This window comes from Equus quagga, chromosome 11 (genome assembly GCF_021613505.1).
Source record: "Equus quagga isolate Etosha38 chromosome 11, UCLA_HA_Equagga_1.0, whole genome shotgun sequence".
NCBI classification, from domain to species: domain Eukaryota; kingdom Metazoa; phylum Chordata; class Mammalia; order Perissodactyla; family Equidae; genus Equus; species Equus quagga.
In genome coordinates this window covers 21,275,609-21,298,605 of record NC_060277.1, presented here as the reverse complement: position 1 = coordinate 21,298,605, position 22,997 = coordinate 21,275,609, and the positions used below count along the sequence as shown (strand labels likewise).

The following is a 22,997-nucleotide window of genomic DNA, read 5'->3' as shown; positions in this document are numbered from 1 at the left end:
GGAAAATGTTGTGGGCCTTCAGCTCGGTGTAACCAGCTAAGCCAAAGAGGTAACCACCATCCCCGCCTCCCTTCCAGCCTCATCTTCAGCTTAGTGGTGCTTACTCATTTGTACCGGCAAGATCCCCCCAGGAGCAAGAAACAGAAATACAGCTCACACCAGCTGAAGCCAAAGACAAATTTATTGACTCAGTGAAAGGAAGCGTTGATTCAGGAAAAGAAGACTCTCAATCAAAGGAAAAAGTACAAACTCAACCTCCTACATCACAGTGTGAGGGTAGGGTGAGCACTTCCCAGAAGGGGACTGCTGATCTGGGCATAGAAAACTCTAGATGTCCACTCCTACATTTAGTCATCTCCCACAGATAATCTTGAAGTATAGCAATATCAATGCTTTAAATCAGGCCCACTGCCTGCTTTCATAAATAAAGTTTTACTGGATACAGCCAGGACCATTCATTTATGTGTAATCTATGGCTGTTCTTGTCCTGCAATGGCAGAGTTAAATAGTTGCTATAAAGACTGTGGGGCCTGAAAAGCCTGTATCTACTATCTGGCTCTTCATAGAAAAAATGTGCTGACCCCAGCTTTAAATAATTCTCTCACAGAATATCTAGATTTAAAACCTGGCCCTTAAGTAAATCTATAATGGCCACAAGTTTAACAAAACCTTCTAGTCCCTAAATCTTTTCTTTAAAAGAAAATTGGGGGGCCTGCCCAGTGGTGTGGTAGTTAAGTTCGCGCGCTCTGCTTCAGCGGCCCGGGGTTCGCCGGTTCAGATCCTGGGTGCAGACGTGCACACTGCTCATCAAGCTGTGCTGTGGCGGGCAACCCACATACAAAGTAGAGGAAGATGGGCACAGATATTAGCTCAGGGTCAGTCTTCCTTAGCGAAAAGAGGAGGATTGGCAGCAGATGTTAGCTGAGGGCTAATCTTCCCCCCAAAATATAAAAATTAACAAAATAAAAGAAAATTGGTTGTGTATTTATTCCTGTACTTACCCATGATATTTAGTTGTTTATACCTCCTCTTTTTAAAGGCTAAAATATATGAGGCAATATATTCACATTTTTAAACCTGCCTTGCATTACGTAGGTTTAATAATTTATGAACAAATAACTAGCCTTACCATCATCCTGAATGTGGAAGAATCACATGTCTTATGGTTATGATGCCCCACTTCAACTGTTTTTTAAAAAATACCCAACTAATTTCAAATCACAAACAGATAAGAAAAATCCTTTCGTATATTCAAATCTCTTACAAAGTCTACAAAGGCTGGACAAGATTTGACAAAAGTAAATACCTATACTCTTGCTGATTTAATTATTACTGATTAAAATAATCACATTTTCCCCAGGCTTGACTTAGGGCCTCCTGGGACTTTCTACAACTCAAGATTTCGAAGAAGCCTGGTGCTGGAGGCTCTGTAAGGGACTTCCTTCTAGTCTTCATTTTCTGTCCGTGTAGTTACTGAAATTGCCTGGTAATCGAACTGGATTGCTAGTTCATGAATAGGCTCTTGTGCATTTCCTAATGAGCTAGACAGTCCATGCCCTATTTCCTCTGACTTTTCCTTATATCCTATGACTTAAAGACAAAACAGAGGGAGGTAAAGAACAAAATAGGAAGAACATGCTACCCTTTTCTGCCTCTCAGAATTTTCTTGATGCTATAGTTCAGGTTATTAATGATTTTTAAACAATGGTAAAATTTGACTTTGAAAAAGGTTAATTTTATTTCAAAAACAACCAAGCAACCAAACAAAATCATTTACTAGGGGTCGCTATATTCAAGTAAAGTGCCCTTTGACACAGTGGTGGTTATAAGGCTGTCTAAGACAACAACATCCCTCAAGAAACTCCCAATCTAGGAGAAAGATAAACAGATACAATGCAAATCACACTTTGAAATAAGAGGTTTTTTTTCTTTTTTTTAAAGATATGTTTTCTTTTTCTTTTTTCTGGTGAGGAAGATTGGCCCTGAGTTAACTTTTGTTGCCAATCTTCCTTGTTTTCTTTTCTTCTCCTCAAAGCCCCAGTACATAGTTGTATGTGCTAGTTGTAAGTCCCTTTTGTTCTTCTATGTGGAATGCCACCACTGCATGGCTTGATGAGCGGAGTGTAGGTCCACACCCAGGATCCGAACCACCAGAGCGGGTCACTCAGTTTTAACCACTATGCCACTGGGCCGGCCCTGAAAATAAGGGTTTTGATGGCGGAAAAGCAAAGCGCTATGGGAACATAGTATAGAAAGCAATTAATTCCAAACAAGGAAGGAAGCAGACTGCTAGAAAACGTTTCACTGGGAACATGCATTGGAATTCAGTCTTAAAACTCCTGATGTGAGTAAAAAGGTAGAGATGAGGGCCCAGGTTCCCCGTACTTCAAGGACAGAGGATACCACAGACGAAGGCAGAGCGAGGGGTGCGCTTGTTTTAATCACTTACATTACATTGAAATTACTCACTCATGGCTCTGCCTTTCCCAGCAAACCTTAAGGTCTGGAGAAGGGGACACATCTTCTTCATCACTCAGGTGTCCCCTGAATCCAGCAATGACTCTATCATGTGGTGCCCTCCATTCCTTATTTAACTTATTCCAGTTGCATTCACACTTTCCCAAGTTCACGCTTTTAAGAGTCTATAAATTTTAATCTCAGCCTGAATCTTACTAGTTTACCAGGATGCTATATTTAATCTCTTAGATCCTCAGTTTCCTAATCTACAAATTGGAAATTGGGGGCTGGGGGTATGTCAGGGGAGGAATAATAGGACATCACAGAGATCGGGATAAACTGAGACAACATATATCAAGTGCCTAACTCCATTTTGGACTCGGGTGATTAATTTGGCTTCATATCTCTTCTCTTAAAGAGCAGTAATTGTGTTTTCCATGTGCTCCACACTAACATAGAAATTTCTAAAACTGTGTCCCAAGGACCTGTTACCCCTGTGAGCTCTTCAAAAGCATTCCATAGTTGACTGTATTTGGGGAATGCTATGGACCATGGTCCTCTCACAGCACATCAGCATGTTAAAGGCACAGAGAAGTCCTGCAGTAAGCAAGTCAGTTTACTTCACTTCTCTCCATAAGTTCTTCAAACTTATTTGATCGCATAGTTTTTCCCCATCATACTAGCACCCATCAAGACATAGTTTATGAGCTCATATCTAAAGAGGACATTCTGGGCCCGTCACTTTCATTCTACCACCCACCCCACAAATATTCCTGCCCTTATGCACATCTAGTGCATGAGTAGAGAGAGCAAGAAGGTAATTTTTTGTTTTGTTTTGTTTTTCTGGCTCTGCACAGCTGTCTTACTACATCATGTGTCTTGTTTTCTTAACTATGCTTTAAATACTCCTTCCGTTAATGTTGAGGATTTTTTAAAAGTCAAAGCAAAATAATTAAAGGCCATGTTATTTTAAGGTTTAGTTTATAGTTTTGTCTTTTTAAATTTTTTTAATCCAAACTATTTGGGTTTATTCATTTATTTTTAATGCAGAGATAACAAAAAAAAATATTCCAGGAAAATCTCCTTGATGACTCATACCACCCTTGGCTCTCTGAGCTCCTCAGACCTACCCTCTGCCACCAGCACGGAAAACGACGTTTGTCATCATTTGTCGTTCAGCACTAGCTCATGTGTCCACGTGGGATTCAGTTCTCTTTCATCACAGTTTCACTTTTTACTGATTTTACTTTCACTATTATCCATTAGTCCCAGCCTGAGGATATTTTCATCTTGAGAAAAACATCATATATAATAATGACACCCTTTCTCTCACATTGTGAAACTAGTAAAATAGAAACGTCTCTTTCAGAAGTCAGAACTCTAGTAAAAGAATGCCAGACAGCTTCTCTCCAAAGTAGTAAAAAACACTAGTAGCATAACATAAAATATACAAATAGGTTTTAAAAAAATTTTAATGGAAAATATTTTTATGTTCCACTTTCATGTGTTAGTGTCCCGCGCTAGATTCTAAGTTCCTCAGTAGCTGAAATAAGATCTAACGCATCTTTTTACCCCCAGGGCTTAGTGTAATGTCTTATGCACAGTGTGCTCTCAAATATTGTTTATTAAATGGAACTGAATTTCTCTCTTTAAAGAGTTAAGTTTTCCAGCTGGATTTGTTTCCAGGAATATCTGGAACTTTGAAGAGTAATGACCTCTAATTGAGTATCAACTTGCTGAGTCTTCACATGAGTAGGATCTGAGTACATCAGTAGAAAAGAAATGTGACCCAAGTGTCCTGAAACTCAAACTATTCTTGATACTTAAGCAGCCAAGGAAAAATAAAATATATTTTATATTTGTGTTAGAAATTCTCTTCGTTTGGTAAATAACATCTTGATTATCCAGAATTAACAACTGAGTGTTATCTTGCTGTTCTCAACGTTCAGGAGAAAGGAGTGGGGAGGAGAGGAAGAAAGAAGAAAGGGGGTGAGGGGAGGAGATGGAGAGAGAGAGAAGGAGGAAGGGAGGGAGGAGGCAAAGAAGGATGAGAGGAAGGAAGATGTTATCAAGGTTTGCTTGTTTATTTTTTTCAAACAACTTTGACCGTTTGTCCAAAAATTAAATCAAATTACTCCAATCAGCTTTTCTCAAACCTCGGTATTGTACAGCCAGCCTTCAAAAGGGAAAATTTTGATAGTGAACTTATCTTTTCATCAATCCATTGTCACTAAAATTTAACAGTGACCCCCAAATATAATAATGCAAAAAACAAAAGAATATCTCTGCCTTTTAAGAATCTTTTTCTTATGTTTGCTTCTGCATTTATTGCTGTTGCATTTGACAAGGCGCCTCACCATACTAAGGCAAGAAAGATCCACACCTGACGTGTTTGCTCACAGGCCGGCTGTTGCGAGGGTGGCGCCGACTGCTTCTGCTGAGGCTCGTTTCAGTTGAACATGGCTGTACTTCCTTGTGCCAAGAGAAGTCCCCAAACTCCCACTAGTTCTCTCTAATCAATTATAGTAAAGTCATCTTTTGCATAGCACGCCATGACATCTTTTGGTCTTCACATAGCAAAAGCGTAGTTTATTTATGTAGTAAGTCCACTCATTATTTTCTTCATTACTCCATAATGCTAGGTACCCAATTTCATTTTTATGACATCAAATTAAAATCTCAGTTTCTTAAATAACCTAAGAAATTAAAGTCTCAGTCAATAAAGAGGTTTTTCTGTTGCAAATTATCATTGCAAAAGAAAAGTTCTTTTGTTACAACTGGCAAAAGGAATTCATCTCAATGGCTATCTTGGGACAAATGCTATTTCGACATTCGGCTGGACCAAGGACATTAAGAGTTAAATACTAACTCCTTAGGTGATCTTTCAGCATTGATACAATAGACCCTGAGTCTAGACAGCACAATACCTATACATTTTTTAACTTAGTGAAATGGAAACATAAAATAAGAAAATAAGTTCTCACAGAATTGCACACACTGAAGAATGCATCAGATTATTCCAATCTGAAAAAACACCGCTGTTATAGATCCACAGTCTTGAACATTAAACTTATTTTTAAAATACTGATCATTAGGTGTTTTTAGGTATTGAAACTATCAAAGAAACTCTTGACTAGGCTGACTTTATTTTCTAAGGTAGGAAAAGATTTTGGTTTATTTTTGAAAATTTTAATAAAATAATTTCTTAACTAAAGGTGTTTTTTTTTTTCCTTAAAACATGGTTTAATTTGAAATTTTAGTTTATCAGTATGCTTCACTCACCAGGAGCTTTTTTCTATTGGGTTTCAGCGGCCAAGACTTGTCATTCAGCTTCTGAGTAGTAAAATCATCCATTCAACATATAGTAACAAGGAAGTTCATGAAAGACAGTTTGTAATATTTTCTACAATTACTCTGTACTTCTCCTACCATAGTTTTTGTCTTATCAGTTTGTAATTAAGAGGATTTCTTTCATGTTCTTTTTTTTATTGATTAAAAATTTTCTTTTAAAAGTCTTATTCTCTGTTTTCTATTACTGTCCATTTTCTTTTTTCCATGTTGGATTTTTCACTTGGAGGTATAATCATTCTTTCAGGGAAACTATCACTTTATCTGAACACGTCATCATTCAAAATGTCTACGTCCACAAAAGATAGAAAGTCGAGCAAAATATCAGTATTCAGTACAAGAATTATGTGAGTATTTGGAACCTGGTTTTTGCAGGAAAAGCAAGTCTGCTTTCCAGAACACCACACAGATAGCATCAAATCCGATTAACTAACCATATGGCCCCATTCCAAAGACCCAATTTCAGAGTCACTGCTGGATTTTCTGAATTTGGACAAGATAATGTCATTTCTTTTGACATAATTTGCTGAATTTCAAATTTAATGCAACCTGAACTATGGCCATTACCCTAACTATGTAGTGTTATCTTGTATTATGAGATCTAGCATAATTTCTGTTTTTCTCTGATATGACCAACCTTCCTTTCTGGGATGTCAATTTATATGAAAGAGTATGTTTATAAATGAACATGAAAGATCCTTGGGGCATGGAAAATTTGCTCCTTTTAAAGAGATTTTTGGCTTGGTGATGCTTGGTTTGTTTGCTTTTTGTTCCCCAAGTTAATACAAATCAGCAGTTTGTAATTCCTTAACTGCAATCAAGACAGAAAAGTTAATGCCAATGATACCAATAAAGCAACTTCAAGAAAATCATTAGAGTACCAGGCTAACTATTAATAATGATGATGATAATAATGATACTTTATTCCTCTACAGTGCCTTTCATCTGAGCATCTCAGAGGACTGTACTGATAAATACTTTGATTTTATCCAAATAAACCTGCTCTTCCAATTATGTGCACTTCTGTAAAGTTGCTTCAAATATCAGCATAATCATATACACAGAATCCCGCAATTTTAGCATTTCAACCATTCATACACTTAGCTTATTTAAAGAATATCTGTGCACTTTTTGATGTTCTGGAAACAGCTTGCTTCCTGGGAATTGATTACAGGTGTTATTAAAGTTAAACATCTATTAATGTAAAAGGTACCAGAATAAACATAGATATATGCATCTCTTTTCTAGCTCAGGAATGAAAACTCTAATGACTGAGACAAGAGAATCTTTGAGAAATTTGTCTGATTTCAATAAAACTTAGGCATTTTTTTTGTTATTCTTCTGACTTGAGTTTTGGATAGCAAAACTCTTTGTATTTTTTAAAATACGTGTACACACACTCTTTGGGTTTGGTGGTGTCTGACGTATTGCAAGGTACTCCAGATGGGAGAGCACTCTAGAAGTAATCTCCCCTCCTCTGTGCTATGTGGACCCCTCCAGGGGTGGTGCTGAGGGGTGCACCTGATAGAAAAGAGCAGCCTTGCTCAAAGGGATGCATTTTGCTCTGTGGTGAAAGGCATAGAGAAGCTAATGGTCTCCTGATAGAACCTGTACATAGCCGGGCTCCTCAGGTTATCCAGGAGGAATCCAAAACATTTGACTTGATCGTTTAGTCAGTGTCACACCAACAACAAACCCCATTACCCAGTAGAATGACTGAAAGGAGTAGAAGAGTGAAGAGTTAAGATTTGAAGAAGTTCCTTGCATGATGTCAAGCCCTTCATGACTGATTATGACCCAGGGGAACAATCTCATTGAAAATTAAATTAAAACAAAACAGAAGACAGACTGAAGTTTAAACAGGGAAAATTCAGTGGCTGCCTTATGGTTAGGTCTCTGGGGTCCACGGTTCACCACCTCTCTAGACAGGTTTCAGATGATTTGTCAGCAAAATTGGGGGTGAAGATGTACATGGGAACTTTTCTGGAGTCCATCCCTCTCATCAGGGACCCCAAAAAGTCCCTGACCCAAGAGAGTTAGAAAGCATTGCCTCACAGTGAAAATACTGTTGTCAATAACAATGACAGTACGACAGGAAGATTCTTTCCCTCCTTCCCTACCCACCAGACTCTCACAAACTCACCAAAAAGTGAAAAAAAGCTTTAAGAATTACAATATTTGATAATTTATATCTGGTGCTTTTAATTTCCTGATGATTTTGATCTATAGGAAAGTGTGCAGCCCATGAGCCCTGTACCACGGGTCTACCATTGCCTGGACACACTAGCCTGGTCGAGGTATTCTATTTCTCCTTTTCTTCCTCCTCCATCCTCCGTACCTGTAAATCCCCTTCCATTCATTTCTGAATAAACAGTAGTTAAAATACTGACGTATAACTATGTGGGGCAAGATGGAGACGCCGAGTGTCTGTGAATCGTGGTCACTAGGGTTTGTAAACCAGCTTATAGTTCAAGAGTATTTACTGTGAGTTAGGGTGGGATTCATTTCCATTGTATAGATCATAAAATGGGGTTTTGAGTGATTAAATGACTTGTCCAGTTTTACCCAGCTAGTCCAGGACAGAGCCAGGACTCAAGCCTACACGATGCAACACAAAATCCTGTACTCCACCAACTGAGATGACCTTTCCCAAAGGGATGCAGCTTGGTCCTCCTTTCCTGCAACACTTCATAAAAAAGGGTTCCAAAATCAAATACATCTCAATTAATGTGACTCTGTATTGGGAGATATTAGAGGATCTGAACAAAATAACAACTGTTTAACTTTCTTATCCCAGATGTGACAAGAAGACCATCTATAGAACAAAGTACTGAAATGATGCTGAGCTATATCAAGCTGTATCTTTGAAATTAACTCCCTCAGAGTGGAGAGTTGGGACAGAGAGTAATTTTTTATTCCATTTTCTATAACAAACTCCCAAAAACATGTATTTTGAGTGAGTTAGTTATCAAAAGGAGGTTTCTATTGTCTACCTGCTTTATTCTATCAAAGTTTTTAATTAACACTGCTTCCTATCTAAACACTTCCCTTGGTTTTAGTCCTCTTTACCTAACACTGGTTTCCCTAAGGCTATTCTTTTACTATAACCAAGCCTGCTATATTTTTGTCAGATCAATCTTTCTAAAACTCAGGCCAGGTGACGTTAGTATCCCACTTGAAAATGCTTTACTGATAGTGAATACAACTGAGGGCTTTTATAATCTGGACTCAAGTCACATCTTCAGTTTTATCTCTTTCTATTCCTCTACACTGAGGATGACAAATACTTGGTACATTTATCATCACATCCTTCCCAGGCTCATGTATTCATTCAACAAACAGTTGTTGAGTATCTATGATGTGCCACGTACTCTTCTAAGCTCTAGGAATATCACAGTCACGTAGCCCCTGACCTCGTAGAGCTTATGGCCAGGTGGAGAATACAGGCAATAAACAAGAAGATAAGTGAACTATGGTAAGTACTCCTGTGGAAACAACGTGGTTGCTGAAATACGGAAAATGGGGATTGGGCTTGGGGAAGAGAGGAAGGGATCTAGCTAAATAGGATGATTGATGAAGGCTTAGCTGAAGATGTGATATTTAAATAAAAGGAAGTCATCCCTGCAACATAGCATTCCAGATTGAGGGACCAGCATGTGTGAAGAGCCTGAGGTGGGAATGAGCTTGCAAAAAGGGAAGGGGGCTGCTTGAGTAGAGAGCAAGGGGCCAGGATGCTGGCTTCAATGAGGCAGAGTCCACATCAGGCAGGTTCTTAGACCCATGGAGAGAATTTGCTTTTTTAACCAATGTCATGGGAAACCAATAAAGAGTTTTAAGCAGGGAAGTGCCACAATCTGATTAACATTTTTTAAAAATCAAGGAGACATTGATAACCAAGATAAGCCTCTGCCTTCATAGGGAACTTAAAATATAATAGTAACATGGGCCAGCCCCAGTGGCCTAGTGGTTAAATTCAGCATGCTCTGCTTCAGTGGCCCAGGGTTTGGTTCCTGGGCATGGACCTACACCACTCATCTATCAGTGGCCATGCTATGACGGCAGCTCACATACAAAATAGAGGAAGATTGGCATAGATGTTAGCTCAGGGTGAATCTTCCTCAGTAAAATAAAAAATGTATAATAGTAATAATGTTGGAAATCAAAAGTACTGATGTATGAAAAAAGATATAGCATGTTGTACAACTATGTGGTTATTGCAGATTTTCTGCTAACAAAAAATAAGACTGGAAAATTTTGAAAGGCCCATTTTAGGATTGGAACAATCTCAAGACTGTCTAGCCTGGATCTATGGTCTGGCATAGAGTATATGGAGGCAAGGTGGGAGTCAGAGTTCTCAGTCACAGCTACAATTCTTTGTGCCCAAATCTATTGTAAGAGTCTGGGGAATGGGGACAGAAATATAATGTAAATCGCAAAATGTGTTATTAAGCAAGCATAGCCTGAGTTTCAGAATCTGAAAATACATGGTATTCCCAACTAAATTCCACACATAAAACTAGCTAATATCTAAGAAAATCTACTATCTAAGAAAAGTCAGCAGAACCCCTGAAATATCAAAAAGAGCAAGCCTCAGCATTCCCACCAGCTCTGAGTACAATCCGCGAGAGCTAGACCAAGTCCGCTGGATGTTTACAGCCTAACATTAGAGACGCTTTTTTTTAAGTCTGACATAATATTCCATATTTTGACAAAAATGTGGAGTAGACCCTAGGAAAAAAGTGCAGAAATAAATTTTAAAAAAACGTATTCTAGAAGCAAGTTAAACTCTAAGCAGGAGGCAGCATTGCCACGGGAAGAGTCGGCTGTGTTTTCAGATCGCTGAGGACCTTCGAAGTCGCAATCGATTTTCTTTCAGTTGGGCCCGAATTGTTGTATCACTGAAGACGTGACACGAGGTGCCTAACGGTCTGTGAGACTGCCGTGTGGCTGATGTCAACATCGCTGGCCTCGCTGCCTGGATTCTATGTGGTTTTTACTGTTTACCCTCTAGTTCCTGTGCTCTGAATCAGTAACTCCGTTTTTGCACCCAAGCTTCTCTTGAAAACAGATAAACAAGGTTAGAAAGAGAAAGTGTACTTTTTCAGAGGCTCCGAATTCTCTTGTTCACCCTGCAGAACATTGATCTGGCACTGGGGCTGTGGACGATAGGATGTGTGGAAACCGAAAAGAAATTCTTCTGACAACACCTTACACCGGTTTCAAAACCAATGAATACAGAGCACCGACTTATCAGTTGTTGACTCTCTCGTGGCCAGTTCCAAGTCTGCCTGCTGTCATTGTAGCAGAGCCCGCAGCACTGTCCCTTAGGGAGGCAGGTACACTGCAGTGGTTAAGCTGTGTTTTGGCTGCTTTTTCTTCATGATGCTAACAGAGGATATCACCCTGACTTAACTTCTTTAACTTTCCTTTTGATCAAATTCCCAGGTAGCTACAGCAATTCCAAACAGCAGACAACTGAGTTTGAAGATATTACAAATAAGCTTCTACAGCTGTTGCAGTACCGAAAGCAATGATTTCCTCCCAGGCACGGTGGGATGTTTGGAACAGCCTGACAAGCCTTTGATGAGCAGCGCTGGTGCTGTAGAGCTCTTGGTGTAAAAATATCACTCACCCAATACAATTTGCTTGGAATCTAGCTCAACGACTCCTTGAGGCAGAAGTCGTTAAAGTGACACTCTGAGGGAAACCCATTCAAAATTTGATTCCACATTTTTATGATATGGTAAAAAATTTTCTCTACCCTTTAAATAGCTCTCTGCCTTTCAATTCAGTCATTTTTGCCTGATCCATCAATTGGCTCAGGGCTGGCCAGGAAGCTCAAGGCAGCAGCTGCCATCCCTGCTTCTTAGGAGCAATCTGTCAGAGGAGATACATCCTTCCCAGAGCAATGACGCTGCTGCTCACAGAAATAAATACCACAAAACAACACCTGAGGTTTATCTTCCTTAGGAAACTGCGTGAAGATGGGAGGTGCTATTTTCTAAGCGGAAAAACAAAGAAAGCTATGGAAGTACAATATCACAAAGAGTTAATGGGATTAGGGGCCGACCTGGTGGCGCAGCGGTTAAGTGCACGTGTTCCACTTCTCGGCGGCCCAATGTTCCCCGGTTCGGATCCCCGGTGCAGACATGGCACAGCTTGGCACACCATGCTGTGGTAGGTGTCCCACAAATAGAGTAGAGGAAAATGGGCATGGATGTTAGCTCACAACCAGGCTTCCTCAGCAAAAAGTGGAGGACTGGCAGAAGTTAGCTCATGGCTAATCTTCCTCAAAAAAAAAAAAAAAAAAAAGAGTTAAGGGGATTAGAAAAACAGATACCTTAAATAATCAAAGTAAATAAGTAAACTAAAAAAATATCCTCTGTTGATTTTCGACCCTGTTTTAAGAGTAGAATGCTTTATTTATCCTGTAATCATACTTGGCAAAATATAAGGCTTTATATTTTTGAAATTCTTTATCTGGAGCCAGGCTACTTGGGTTGAATCCTGGCTCTGTCACTTGTTAGTCATTAAATTTAGTCAACCAAATCCACTCTATCTGAGTTTCTTCTGCAAACTGAGCAGAAAGTATAGGAATCTCACAGAACTGATGAGAGGAGAGGGTTAAATAAATCATGTATGTGGAAGGCTGGAACCGTATCAGGCCCACCATGGCAAGAGCCAAATAATTTTTAGATGCTGTTGCCATTACTATTACTGTTATTTATCATCATCATCATCATCTGTCTCATCTTATTGAATTTCCACAACAAAACTGTAAGGAGCCACGGCCAACCTGTCCCATAATATAGATAAAAGAAACTAAGGTCCTTATGGCAAAAAAATTTAAGACTTTCCAACTAATGACAGCAGAGCCGTGACTAGAATTCTGAGCTCTTTCCACTGACAGTGCCACTGAGAACTCACTGCAGGAGCAGGGATCCCAACAGCACTTCGAGGCTGCTTTCATGAATACCTCCGCATCATTTTCCTGAGTCACTGGCTGCAAATTCCATATTCCTTCCAAAGTCTATTTTCTCCTCAAGGTATCAGCTGTTGCCAGAAGAAGTCACTGGCTGTAACTTCCCCCATCCCTAGATGTTACTCACTAGGCTTTTACTTACCCCTTCTGGATTACAAACCAGTTTATACACAGATTATCTCCATTCTGTCTCTCTCTCTCTCTTTTTGCCAAAATGAGTCCCTCCCTATCTTCTGGGAGCTCTCTCTTTCCTCTCCTCTCTTTGCTTCTCGTCCTTCCTTCCTTCTCTCTCTTTCCCCAACTCTAATTTTTTCTAGACTCCTGTTCCCTTAATTATTCTCCTTTTCTAAAGTATCTTCAAATTATTTTTCTTTCAACTTTGAACAAGAAAAGATCTTCCCTTTCTCGTCAAATCTTTATTTTCCACTGTGAGTTTTCATTAATGGCCCACAGTCCCCTTCGCTCACTTTATATCCTATAATCTAGCACATGTGTTTGCCAAGCTTATTGGGATTTCTTGCTTGAAAGTCACCAGAAAGCCACTTATTATTGTAGTCGGTGCCCTTTTCTCACTTCTAACTCCGTAATCTCTCAAGCAGTGACAGGATGGACCCCCACCTCTTGCTGCACACTCTTCCCTTGGAATTCACTACATCTGTACCATCCTAATTTTCCTCCCAGCCCTTCTTCATATTTCTGTCTCTGCTAATTCTTGCCTTTATTTTCTCACCCCATATTTTTTTAAATTAAAAAAACTATTATTCTAAAAATATCTATCTTTAAGCCATATACGTTGTCCATCCTTTTTTTCCTATCTGTTATGGATCTACAGTTTGAACTCTCTGTCTTATCACTAAAACCTTTTCACTTCCTCATGATTTCCCTATTTCCTGTCCTGGTCATGGGTGGCTCTCAAGAGATTTGAAATAAAAATGGCCTGGGATTAAATTTTGGCCTTGTCATTTACTGTCACTCAGGAGAAGCTCCTTAACTTCCTTGAACTCTGGCATACCATCCATAAAATGGGAGATTCGATGAGGAAATTACAAGTAAATACAGTCCCATCCCATAAAGGGGATCACGGGAAATTATTTCCCTTGCTCACTCCCTATTCCCACCCCACCACCACATCATCCTCACCCCGCTCCAGACTTCCAGCACTGAAATCATACAGCTAGATTTTATTCCTTCCTCAGTCCCATCTCCCATGTCTAGTCTTTCCTCAGTCCACCTTCTTAGGATCTCCTGCATCCTTCCCTTCCTATGGACTTCCTGTACCGTCTCCAGAGCACAAGCCCTCATTACTCACTACTGGATTGTGTCGCAACAGTCTTCTGACTAGTTTCACTGCCTCTAATTTCTCTCAACTTTCAACCCACCCAGCACAATGAGACCAAATTAATATCCCATCATTCAATCTAAAGTAATTATTTTCCCCAGGTAACCCAGCTAACAAGTAGAAAACAGAGACTTGGGCCCAGAGAGTCAACTCCTGAGTCAGTGCTCACAACTCTTTCCTGCAGTCTCAGTATCAGTGCTTGGGCCTGGGATTCTACATCCTTCATCCTCTGACCCACAGTACCTGTCCAAGCTTTCCTTCTACCAGACCTGTAAACCAGGGTTTGATTTACTTACCTTTCCTAAAGTAAGCTTTCTTCATCCTTTAGGATTTTTTCAGTGGTGAGTAATAAAAAAACCAACTCAAGTTGCTTAAACAGTAAAGGGATTTATTCTCTCATATAACAAGGATAACAAGCCCAGAGGTAGGATAGTTGCAGAGGTATTTAAGATCACAGCTTAACAAGGAACCTAGGACCCAGAATCCTTCCATCTTCCCCCTCTGCTATGTTCAACATGACCTCCCGTGAGCTCCTTTTGTGGTTGCAAGATGGGGCCACCGTTCCAGGAAGCATGTACAGATCGACGACATCCAGTGAAAGAAAGGATGGGAGCTCCACGATGTGTCATGCTTTTGAGTGGAGAATCTTTTCCCAACCCCCCACCCACTGGTCAGAACTATATCACCATTTCCGGGCAATTTGTAAACAAAGCACCATGAGGCCAGACAGATCCAGCTGTTCCAAAGTTTTTGAAATATGACCACAGTGAAAAATACATCATATACTCCAACTCAGCACAGGCATAAATACATTTCATAATGCATATATAAAACAAATGAAAATTTCCTAAAATAAAATTCATCCTTACTATGCAATACATTTAGATATTTTTTATTCTATTTTATTTTCCATGCTACTCTATTCCATTAATTAAAAAAATCATGATTCCAGCACTAAAGTGATTTTACGACTCGTTAATAGACTACTACCTGCACTTTGAAAAACATCACCTTATACTAATGAGAATTTACCCAGATCATGTTGGAGAGAGGCGAACTCAGGAATAGTATCAGGCCAGTATGGTAGAAGGGGAAATGGCTGTTTTGAAAACAACCGATATGTCCCCATTTTTGTGTGTCTTAGATTATACATTTATCATTTATCCATGCCTATGACACCCCTCACTCAACGCCCATTTTCTAAAATTGGGGGGCTTCAAACTTGAGATGTTTCAACTTACTGCTAAAAAGGCTGGAGTTTTTATTTATAATTTAAAAAAAAAAAAACCCAAAACCAACTGAGACTCCTCAGTAGTTTGTAAGTGACAGAAAATAAATCAAGCATTTTTTAAAATTTAAGATCCAGTTTCTTTTGATGATATAAGTAGGGTAAAAGGTCATGGGAGTTCAATTAATTTACTTTAAAATGTTCTTTTTAAATGATGTCCAAAGAATAAATCAGCAAAGATTAGTCAGGAAAGACCGAGTTTCTCCCCCGTGTTTGGAATGTCTAAGGATCTGAGAACAGCTGGCCCCATCTCTGTTCTCTCTTTTCCTGATTCATCTTGCGTGTGACCCCAGGGAGAGGTCACCCTGGGGCCCTAAATTACATGAGCCTGCACATAGAGCCTGCCACTTTCTCTGTGCAACTACCCTACCCTCAAGAATCTTGCTGAGCTCAGCAAAGGCTTTAAAGAACCTGGGCTTTGTACCCGGGCCCGTTTGTCACCCCACTGAGCCCAGCACTTCACAGACCTATGGCCATTTGTATTTTGACAGGAACACACTGATGTATCCAACATGCCTGAGCATCTGCTGGGTACAAAGCACTGTGCACGGCCGCAGGGGACCCCATGTGAATAAACTGTAGTGTCTATTACGAAGCAACTCGGAGTCTACCACAGGAGGTAATCCTGCAAAGAGTTATAAGACAGAATTTCACAATGGAGGTTGCCAAGAAGGGTGGCTAACCAGCATTTCAGAAGTACCCACTGGGCACCAGATACTGCGCTAGGCCATTTATGTAAACGACCTCATCGAAAGGACATAACTCTTTTGCAGTATTATCATCTCCATTTTGCAGATGAGGAAACTGAGGCCAGAGAGTCCCAGTAACTTTTCCAATAGGACTTGATTAGCAAGCAGCAGATCCCAAGTCTGCAGAATGAGCTCCATTAGACTCCAAAGTTTGTTGGGTTTTTTGTCACTTTCTCTGGGTCTCCAGGCAAAAAAGAATTCTATCAAGATGAAAGGAAGACATATTTGAAATAGAAGGAGTGCATTTCCCAGTGATGGAGGGAGAGTGGGGTGCTGGGTGTGGAGGGCAACCCTTCCATTCATTTTGCAGGCAGGAAAAGGCAGGGTGGGTTCAGGGCATGCTAAGTGGGGCAGTTGGGTTGCCACATAAGATGTGCTTAGGGGAATGAAAGAAAGCAAATCTAGAAAAGGTGCTGAATTCCAATTCCCCCAGCTTTGATAATTCAGTAAAGGTTTCCAGAAGAAGGAAGCCCCTTCTGCAGCTTGCCTATGAGATTGTGAGTCCAGAGGGCAGGAAATGTGTGAACAGAGGTGACTCTCTCGGAAGAGGAACCAGATGTTGTATTCCTCTGGGACCCTCATGGTGAAGCTCAGTGCTTTTCACCTAGTAGGTCTGCAGTTTACCTCTAATGAATGAACGGAAGACAAACAAAGGAGAATTTTCTGCTCTCTCTTGTCAAGTTCCTTAAGGAATGGGTCTGGGTAAGTCATGGGAACAGTTGGTGAAGGGGACAGGAACCGACAGAACAGAGCTCAGGGAAAGCTTGCCTCTTCCTCTGTACCAGCCTCCAGGTAAGTGAACTGAACAGCATGGCCTTTCGTGGGGTCAAATATCATCCCTTCTCATGTTATACAGAAATAGTGTGCTAAAGGGCAGGAAGTGTTCAGAAGGAAACAGACAACGGTAAGAGGCAAATGTTTTAAAGGATTTGCAATGAGATCTCCATAGTCAATAGTCCCCTGGCTCATACTGCCATACCTCCTAGCCACCTTTTTTGCACACCAATCTGATATTTTCCTTTAGATGGAGGAAGAAGGCAGCCTAAATTTCTAACTGCAGGTTATCTGTTGCATTGTGGGCTGGGAGACAGGGTGGGTGACAGTGGTGTGGCACAGTGCATCTAGTCTGGGTGCAGCTTTGTGCAAAAGCTTGCCTTCAAAGGCTTTGCAAGTTGTTGATATATAGATCGATTCCAAACAGGAAGAGCCTAAAACACATGAGCAAAGAGAAGTCTAAGCTGTGGGGGTGGGGGGGGATGAGAAGAGACAGAAGGGGGGAGGCAAGATGTGGAGAGGAAGGCAAGCCTTCCAGATCCACCTGTTTCTGGTGCAGTGGAGCCTTTGAGCTGATACGTGGTAGTGGTAGTAGCAGTACCAGGAGTTACAGTTATGCTAAACAGGAAGATGTTGGTGACGACTGTTGTTAATGCTTGATGATATCTTCCATTGGCTTTTATATGCCAATCACAAGGCAGTGTGAAGGTGGGCTGGCCACATTTAAAGTAGCAAAGGTTAGGTGGAAAACACCAGAGACTTTTATATTACTGTTAGGCAATAATTAGTGAAAACAGATGTTGGCTGCGTTGACTTCAGATGAGTGTGCACGAAGTCCGGGACTCTGATACACTGAGTGGGATGAGTCGGACGACTTCCTCGCAGCAGCGTCCTTTTAAGAAATAGTTGGGTCTAGAAGAGCATCATGACACTGTCAGTATATGGACCCCTCTGCTGGGCGACCATGTGGCCAACACTATTGCATGCTTAGCTATAGAGGAGTAAAATATCAAGTTTAACCTGCAGTGAGGAAAAATATCCATTTTGTGAAAGCCAAATCGAGTCTTCTGTATATTACTGTGTAATACTGTGTATTCTGTATATTGCTTTGCATATTAATATAATATACTCTATATATGTACTAACTGGCACGTTTGTTCATAAAACGATGAGATATTTTCACTTAAATCAAAAAATGAAACATACTAAGAAATTTTTTGAAACCAAAAAAATCCAGTGTGAGAGGCTAAGTACACCTGTATGGTTAATAAACAGTTTTTCCCTTTCCATCCTCTCATTTTTTCATAGAGTCTTAAAAATGATTTCTATCTTTAATTGGGGATTACACTAACTTCAGGAATACAATGCAACAGTCTCTCTCTCTCCCTCTCTCTCTCTCTCTCTGTACCTGATTTCATAACTACATACATGAATGCACTCCCAGGCACCACAAAATGAAAACACTAGAAGAAAGCTGATTTCTTGGAAAATCCAGGTTCAAAGATCAAGAATTTGATCTGCTTCCAAAGTATATCCATAGGAAAATGTGAGGTTTTTTTTGTTATTGTTTTGTTTTGCTTCTGTATAGGGAACTTTCAGGATATTAAGTAAATATTGGATGAAACTCACTATTTGTCAATTCCTAATCCGATAATCCTAGATGAAGACCTGTGGTGAAATTTTGTCTCTCTGCCGTCATTAACCCGATTTGCCAGATCTTCACTAGTCTGTCCTAGCCTATACTTAAGTGAAGAAACCCAGCAGCTATCATGGGGTCATCTTTTGACTTCGGTAAAAGTAAAATGAGATGAAATTTTTCCTTGTAAACTGAGTTCCCTTTAATCTTAGCTGCAACGCCTTGCTTCTGAACTGCAGTTTCCAGGTAATGACTCAACAGAAGGACAGGAAAGGTGGCAACGGAGGGCACCATGTGAAGGCTTCCGAGCATCTCAAGTGTGGAAGGGCTATTATTATGGATGAGTGGGCTCATCTGCCTTGCTTCACAGGTGAGGAAACTCTCACCCCAAATGTTTCAGAGACTTTGCCCACAGGCCTCATCAGAAGTAAATCCAACAAGTCTAGTTAAGAACCCAGCTCTTTCGTGGCATGATTCAGAGTTCTGTTACTTATATCATTACGATGCAGAACAACAAACTAAAAATTTGTCCTCATAAAATAATGGAACTCACTCCTGAAAAACATAAAAAATTTGCAATAGAGCAAAATAACTTTAATGTGTCAGGCCTCATGCTCCTGGGAGCTTCTCTGCTGGCCCCTGTGCCCCATGCCCGCCCCCACCTCTGCTGTCAGGAGCTCTTCCTCTTCTGTCCAGCAGTATTTCTTAATATACTCATGCATGGTATAATCGCCAGATATTTGTAAGGCAGTTTTCTCCCCTGGATGTTAAATCCATTGAGAACATAACAGTTGAGAAAAGAAGACTGCTAAATGAATAGTGAATGAAGAAAATTATATGTATGGTTGTATTTTTCTATTTCAAAACAACAAAGATAATAGTGCCAGCCCTGTAGGATTGCTGTGAAGTCTAAATGCTATCCTATAACATATGTCCAGTGCTTTATATAGGGCCCTTGATCTTGTTACGTTACATACTAGTAGCTCAATACATCTACCGAATGCTTGCTCACTCTTCTCTTGGAGTTGTCAAAAAATGTTAGAATCCTTCCACATGCTAATGATTGCACTTTTAGCATCCATTGATTAAGAACAGATAAATGGATGGATGGATTTTCAGCTCTACACCCTCCCAAGGGTCCTCACCCCACAGGTTGGAAATCTCGTTCCCTTTAGATTTTTCCAATACCTAGAATGAGGCTTATGATTCATCAGGAGAGTCATTACAATGGAGCAAAATACCCGCAACACAAGCAAAGCACAAAGGTCTGAGAGCAAGAGAGGAACAGACAGGAGAAGACACAAATAGCAGCTCTCTGATGCTTTCCACTTTCAAAAATCCCCACTAATTCCTAGGTTGTTGCCAGCATGCAGCTATGCACTGCCTTCAACCCCTTTTGCCACAAAGGTACCCACTGTTCCTGGGCAGCAAAAAAAAGAACACACACCCCCCATAATAGCTCTAGAAGACCGTGTAAAAGAAAAATAGACAACCTCTAATTATGTTTCTTATGAGCCTGAAGAATTCCAGCTAGATTTCTTACACTCCTTCCCTCCACCCCTTTTTTGGTACCTATTTTATTAGTTAGGACTGTCCTAGTTTCAAGTGATGGAAATCCAAACTGAATGGTTTAAATGAACAAGAAAAAAAAAATAGAAGTAGGTTTAAAGAATTTCTTGGCTTACTGAGAAGTCCAAGGGCAGAGTAGGTTCAGGCAAGGCTGGATCCAGGAACCGCCCCCCTCCCCCCAAAAAAGTCACCAAGACTCAGTTTCTCTCTATTTCTGATTTCCTCCAAAGTAGAAATTACTGTTTATCAGGCTCTCCCCTCATGGTGCAAAGAAGGTTAGCTGAAGCTCTAGACAATAGCCACAGTAGAGAGTGAGGTTCTTTTTCCCAATGGTTCCCACAAAAATCCCATGATCGGTAATCAGGTTTCTGTCTTCTATGTCTGATCCAGTCACTCTGGCCAGGAGGATAAAATACGTTGATTGTACAGGCATGGGTTACATGTGGGATGACCAGCCATTCTGGTTTGCTCAGGACTGTCCTGATTTTAGCATTGCAAGTCCTGTATCCCAGGAGACCCCTGGGCAAATCAGGATGATTGGTGACCTCATTTTTCATGTAGAATACTGATGGATTGTTTCTAACGTAAAGGGTCGAGAGTGGATATAATAGCAAGGGTTGCATACCACATCAGGGAAATGTCCCCCACACCTCATCTGAACTACAGAGCTGTGCTGACCAACACAGCAGCCACATACGCTCACTGATCACTCCAAATGCTGTAGTTTGCATTGTAACCTGAAGTTGGGTCTGAACTGAGATGCCCATTAAGTGTAAAATCCACACCAGATTTCAAAAATTTACCTGAAAAAAGGCAATGTTCTAGATATATTGAGTTAAATCAAATCTGTTAGCCTTTTTACCTGTTGAATGTGGCTATTAGAAAATTTAAAATGACACACATTGCTCACGTTGTATTTCTGTTGAACAGCCCTCCTGTAGGATTTTTTAACAAGGTAGTGAGGTATTTATGTCATGTATAGGTGAAAGCATATTAAAAAGATGCTTCGAATGTACAGGCAGCTTAAACAACAAATGATAAATAGGTAAAGAACATCAGGCTTACAAACAATGAAAGAGAAAAATATCAAACTCAAGACCAAATTTATTCACTCAACCATTCCTGCTGTCATTTGTGGCAGGATCAGCTTTAAGTCCTGGGGCTTCAGACCCAAAGAAGAAGAGAGGTTTGTCCTTCAGAAGCCCACTGACCAGAGAGGGAAAGAGATAGGTAAAAAAATTTTTTTAAATGCAAAATAATGTTATAAGTAATATGACAGACTCCAGCACACATGGTCTTTATTGATTTAATTATGTCATCCAAGTAATTTTTTGTTTATTCAATCCATACTCTACATTTTCTCTTTCTGTTGCATGCCGAGTTCCTTGAGACTAGAAAGAATGTACTAAGTTGTATATGACCAGTTGCATTGGTTTCAATGCCCCCTGTTTACTTAATGATCAAATATTTCTTTGTCTCTTATTTACTCTCACCAGAAGCAGCTTAGCCCTGTGAAAACCTAATGGGCTTAGGTTCAAATATTGCCAATGTTCCTCACCAACCCCCCATCTATTGAAAGGTTTTAATCCCTCTGTGCCTCATTTTCCTCGAACAGCATTGAGAAACAAGATCCCGAGTGACACTTTGAACACACACACACACATACACACACACACATCTTTGCTTACGATTTAGCTTATTATTGTTAATCATCTGAAAATAGCAAATGCTTACAAAAACTCCATCTTACTATAATTGTACTCTCTCAATAAAACAATTTTCAATCACTGGGAGGGCTCTGCATACTGGTGATTGGGTTCCCTCTAAACATCCTTGAGAATGTTTATTTGAAAAGATTACCTTGTTTTCCTTCAGGATTAAGTCCTGGTCACTGCAGGAGAGACATGATTTGGAAAGATGGCAGGCAGTTTTTGATAGCTCCTCAGAGACTGCCCTTGTTAAATGAATATACCCACAGAAAAACAAAATGTATTCTAGCCCACACACGTTTGAGACATTTTTTAAACACGTGGATTAGAGAAGATAGGTATTACAAATAACATATTTGTTGGGGAGAGTGAAGAAATCACAAACTCTCTTGGATAAACACTATTAAAGGCATACTTAACCAGTGGATTGTGACAGTTCCCCTCTGGCACTCGCTGACAGTCTTGACTGCAGCTGTAAATTAGGTTGCAAAACTTCCTTGTCAGAGAACTCACCCCGTTAGGATGCAACCCTGGCTTTGAATCCGCAAGGACAGAAAAATCAATGTGATAGAAAAGCAGTTGCTTGTGTCAGGCCTAACCAAGGAGAGAAAGGACCTTAAATTAATCATGATTTAAGGATGCTGGGAAAACGATGCAAAGGCACATTCCTCTGGCGTCTCTGAGAAAAGGGAAAAAAGAGCCTGGAGCGCTCTGCGTATGCTCCCCGCAGATACCGCCTTTCTATTATAAACAGGATTCAGTGTTTACTGTGAGAGTAGGAAAGCATTGTTGATCTTGTATAAACAGATAAAATGCATCAAAATCTACAAGATTTTGTCTGAAGCAATTTTGCACAGTATCTATCCATGTGTACAGAGAAGATAAATGAAAGTTTCATCTTCTTTCCTAGAACCTGTGAACTGAGTTCAGTGAGCTGGGAGGATTTCAGGCTATTTACTAAATTTCGACTCCCCACGAAAACAAAAAGCTGGTATGAGCCACTTACCTGGAGAGAGGTTGAACACCACCTTCCGGATGTGCCTTTGTTTGTCGGACAATGAGATCAGCTAAATGAGGGAAAGCAATTTTTTTACAGGGCTTATACTTAGGGACTTTAAAGCTGTCACAGAAGACCTACTAAGGTTA

At 40.2% G+C, this 22,997-nt stretch overlaps 1 long non-coding RNA gene across 1 annotated transcript in view; it reads right to left on the bottom strand.

Annotated features, from left to right (window-relative positions):
- LOC124246481 (uncharacterized) overlaps positions 1-22,082 on the bottom strand; it is a 39,313-nt gene extending 17,231 nt beyond the window's left edge. Inside the window, exon 1 of the long non-coding RNA XR_006890503.1 lies at positions 22,003-22,082. This is a non-coding gene — a long non-coding RNA (uncharacterized LOC124246481). The remainder of the gene's footprint in view (positions 1-22,002) is intronic.
- Between the last annotated feature and the right edge of the window lie 915 nt (positions 22,083-22,997).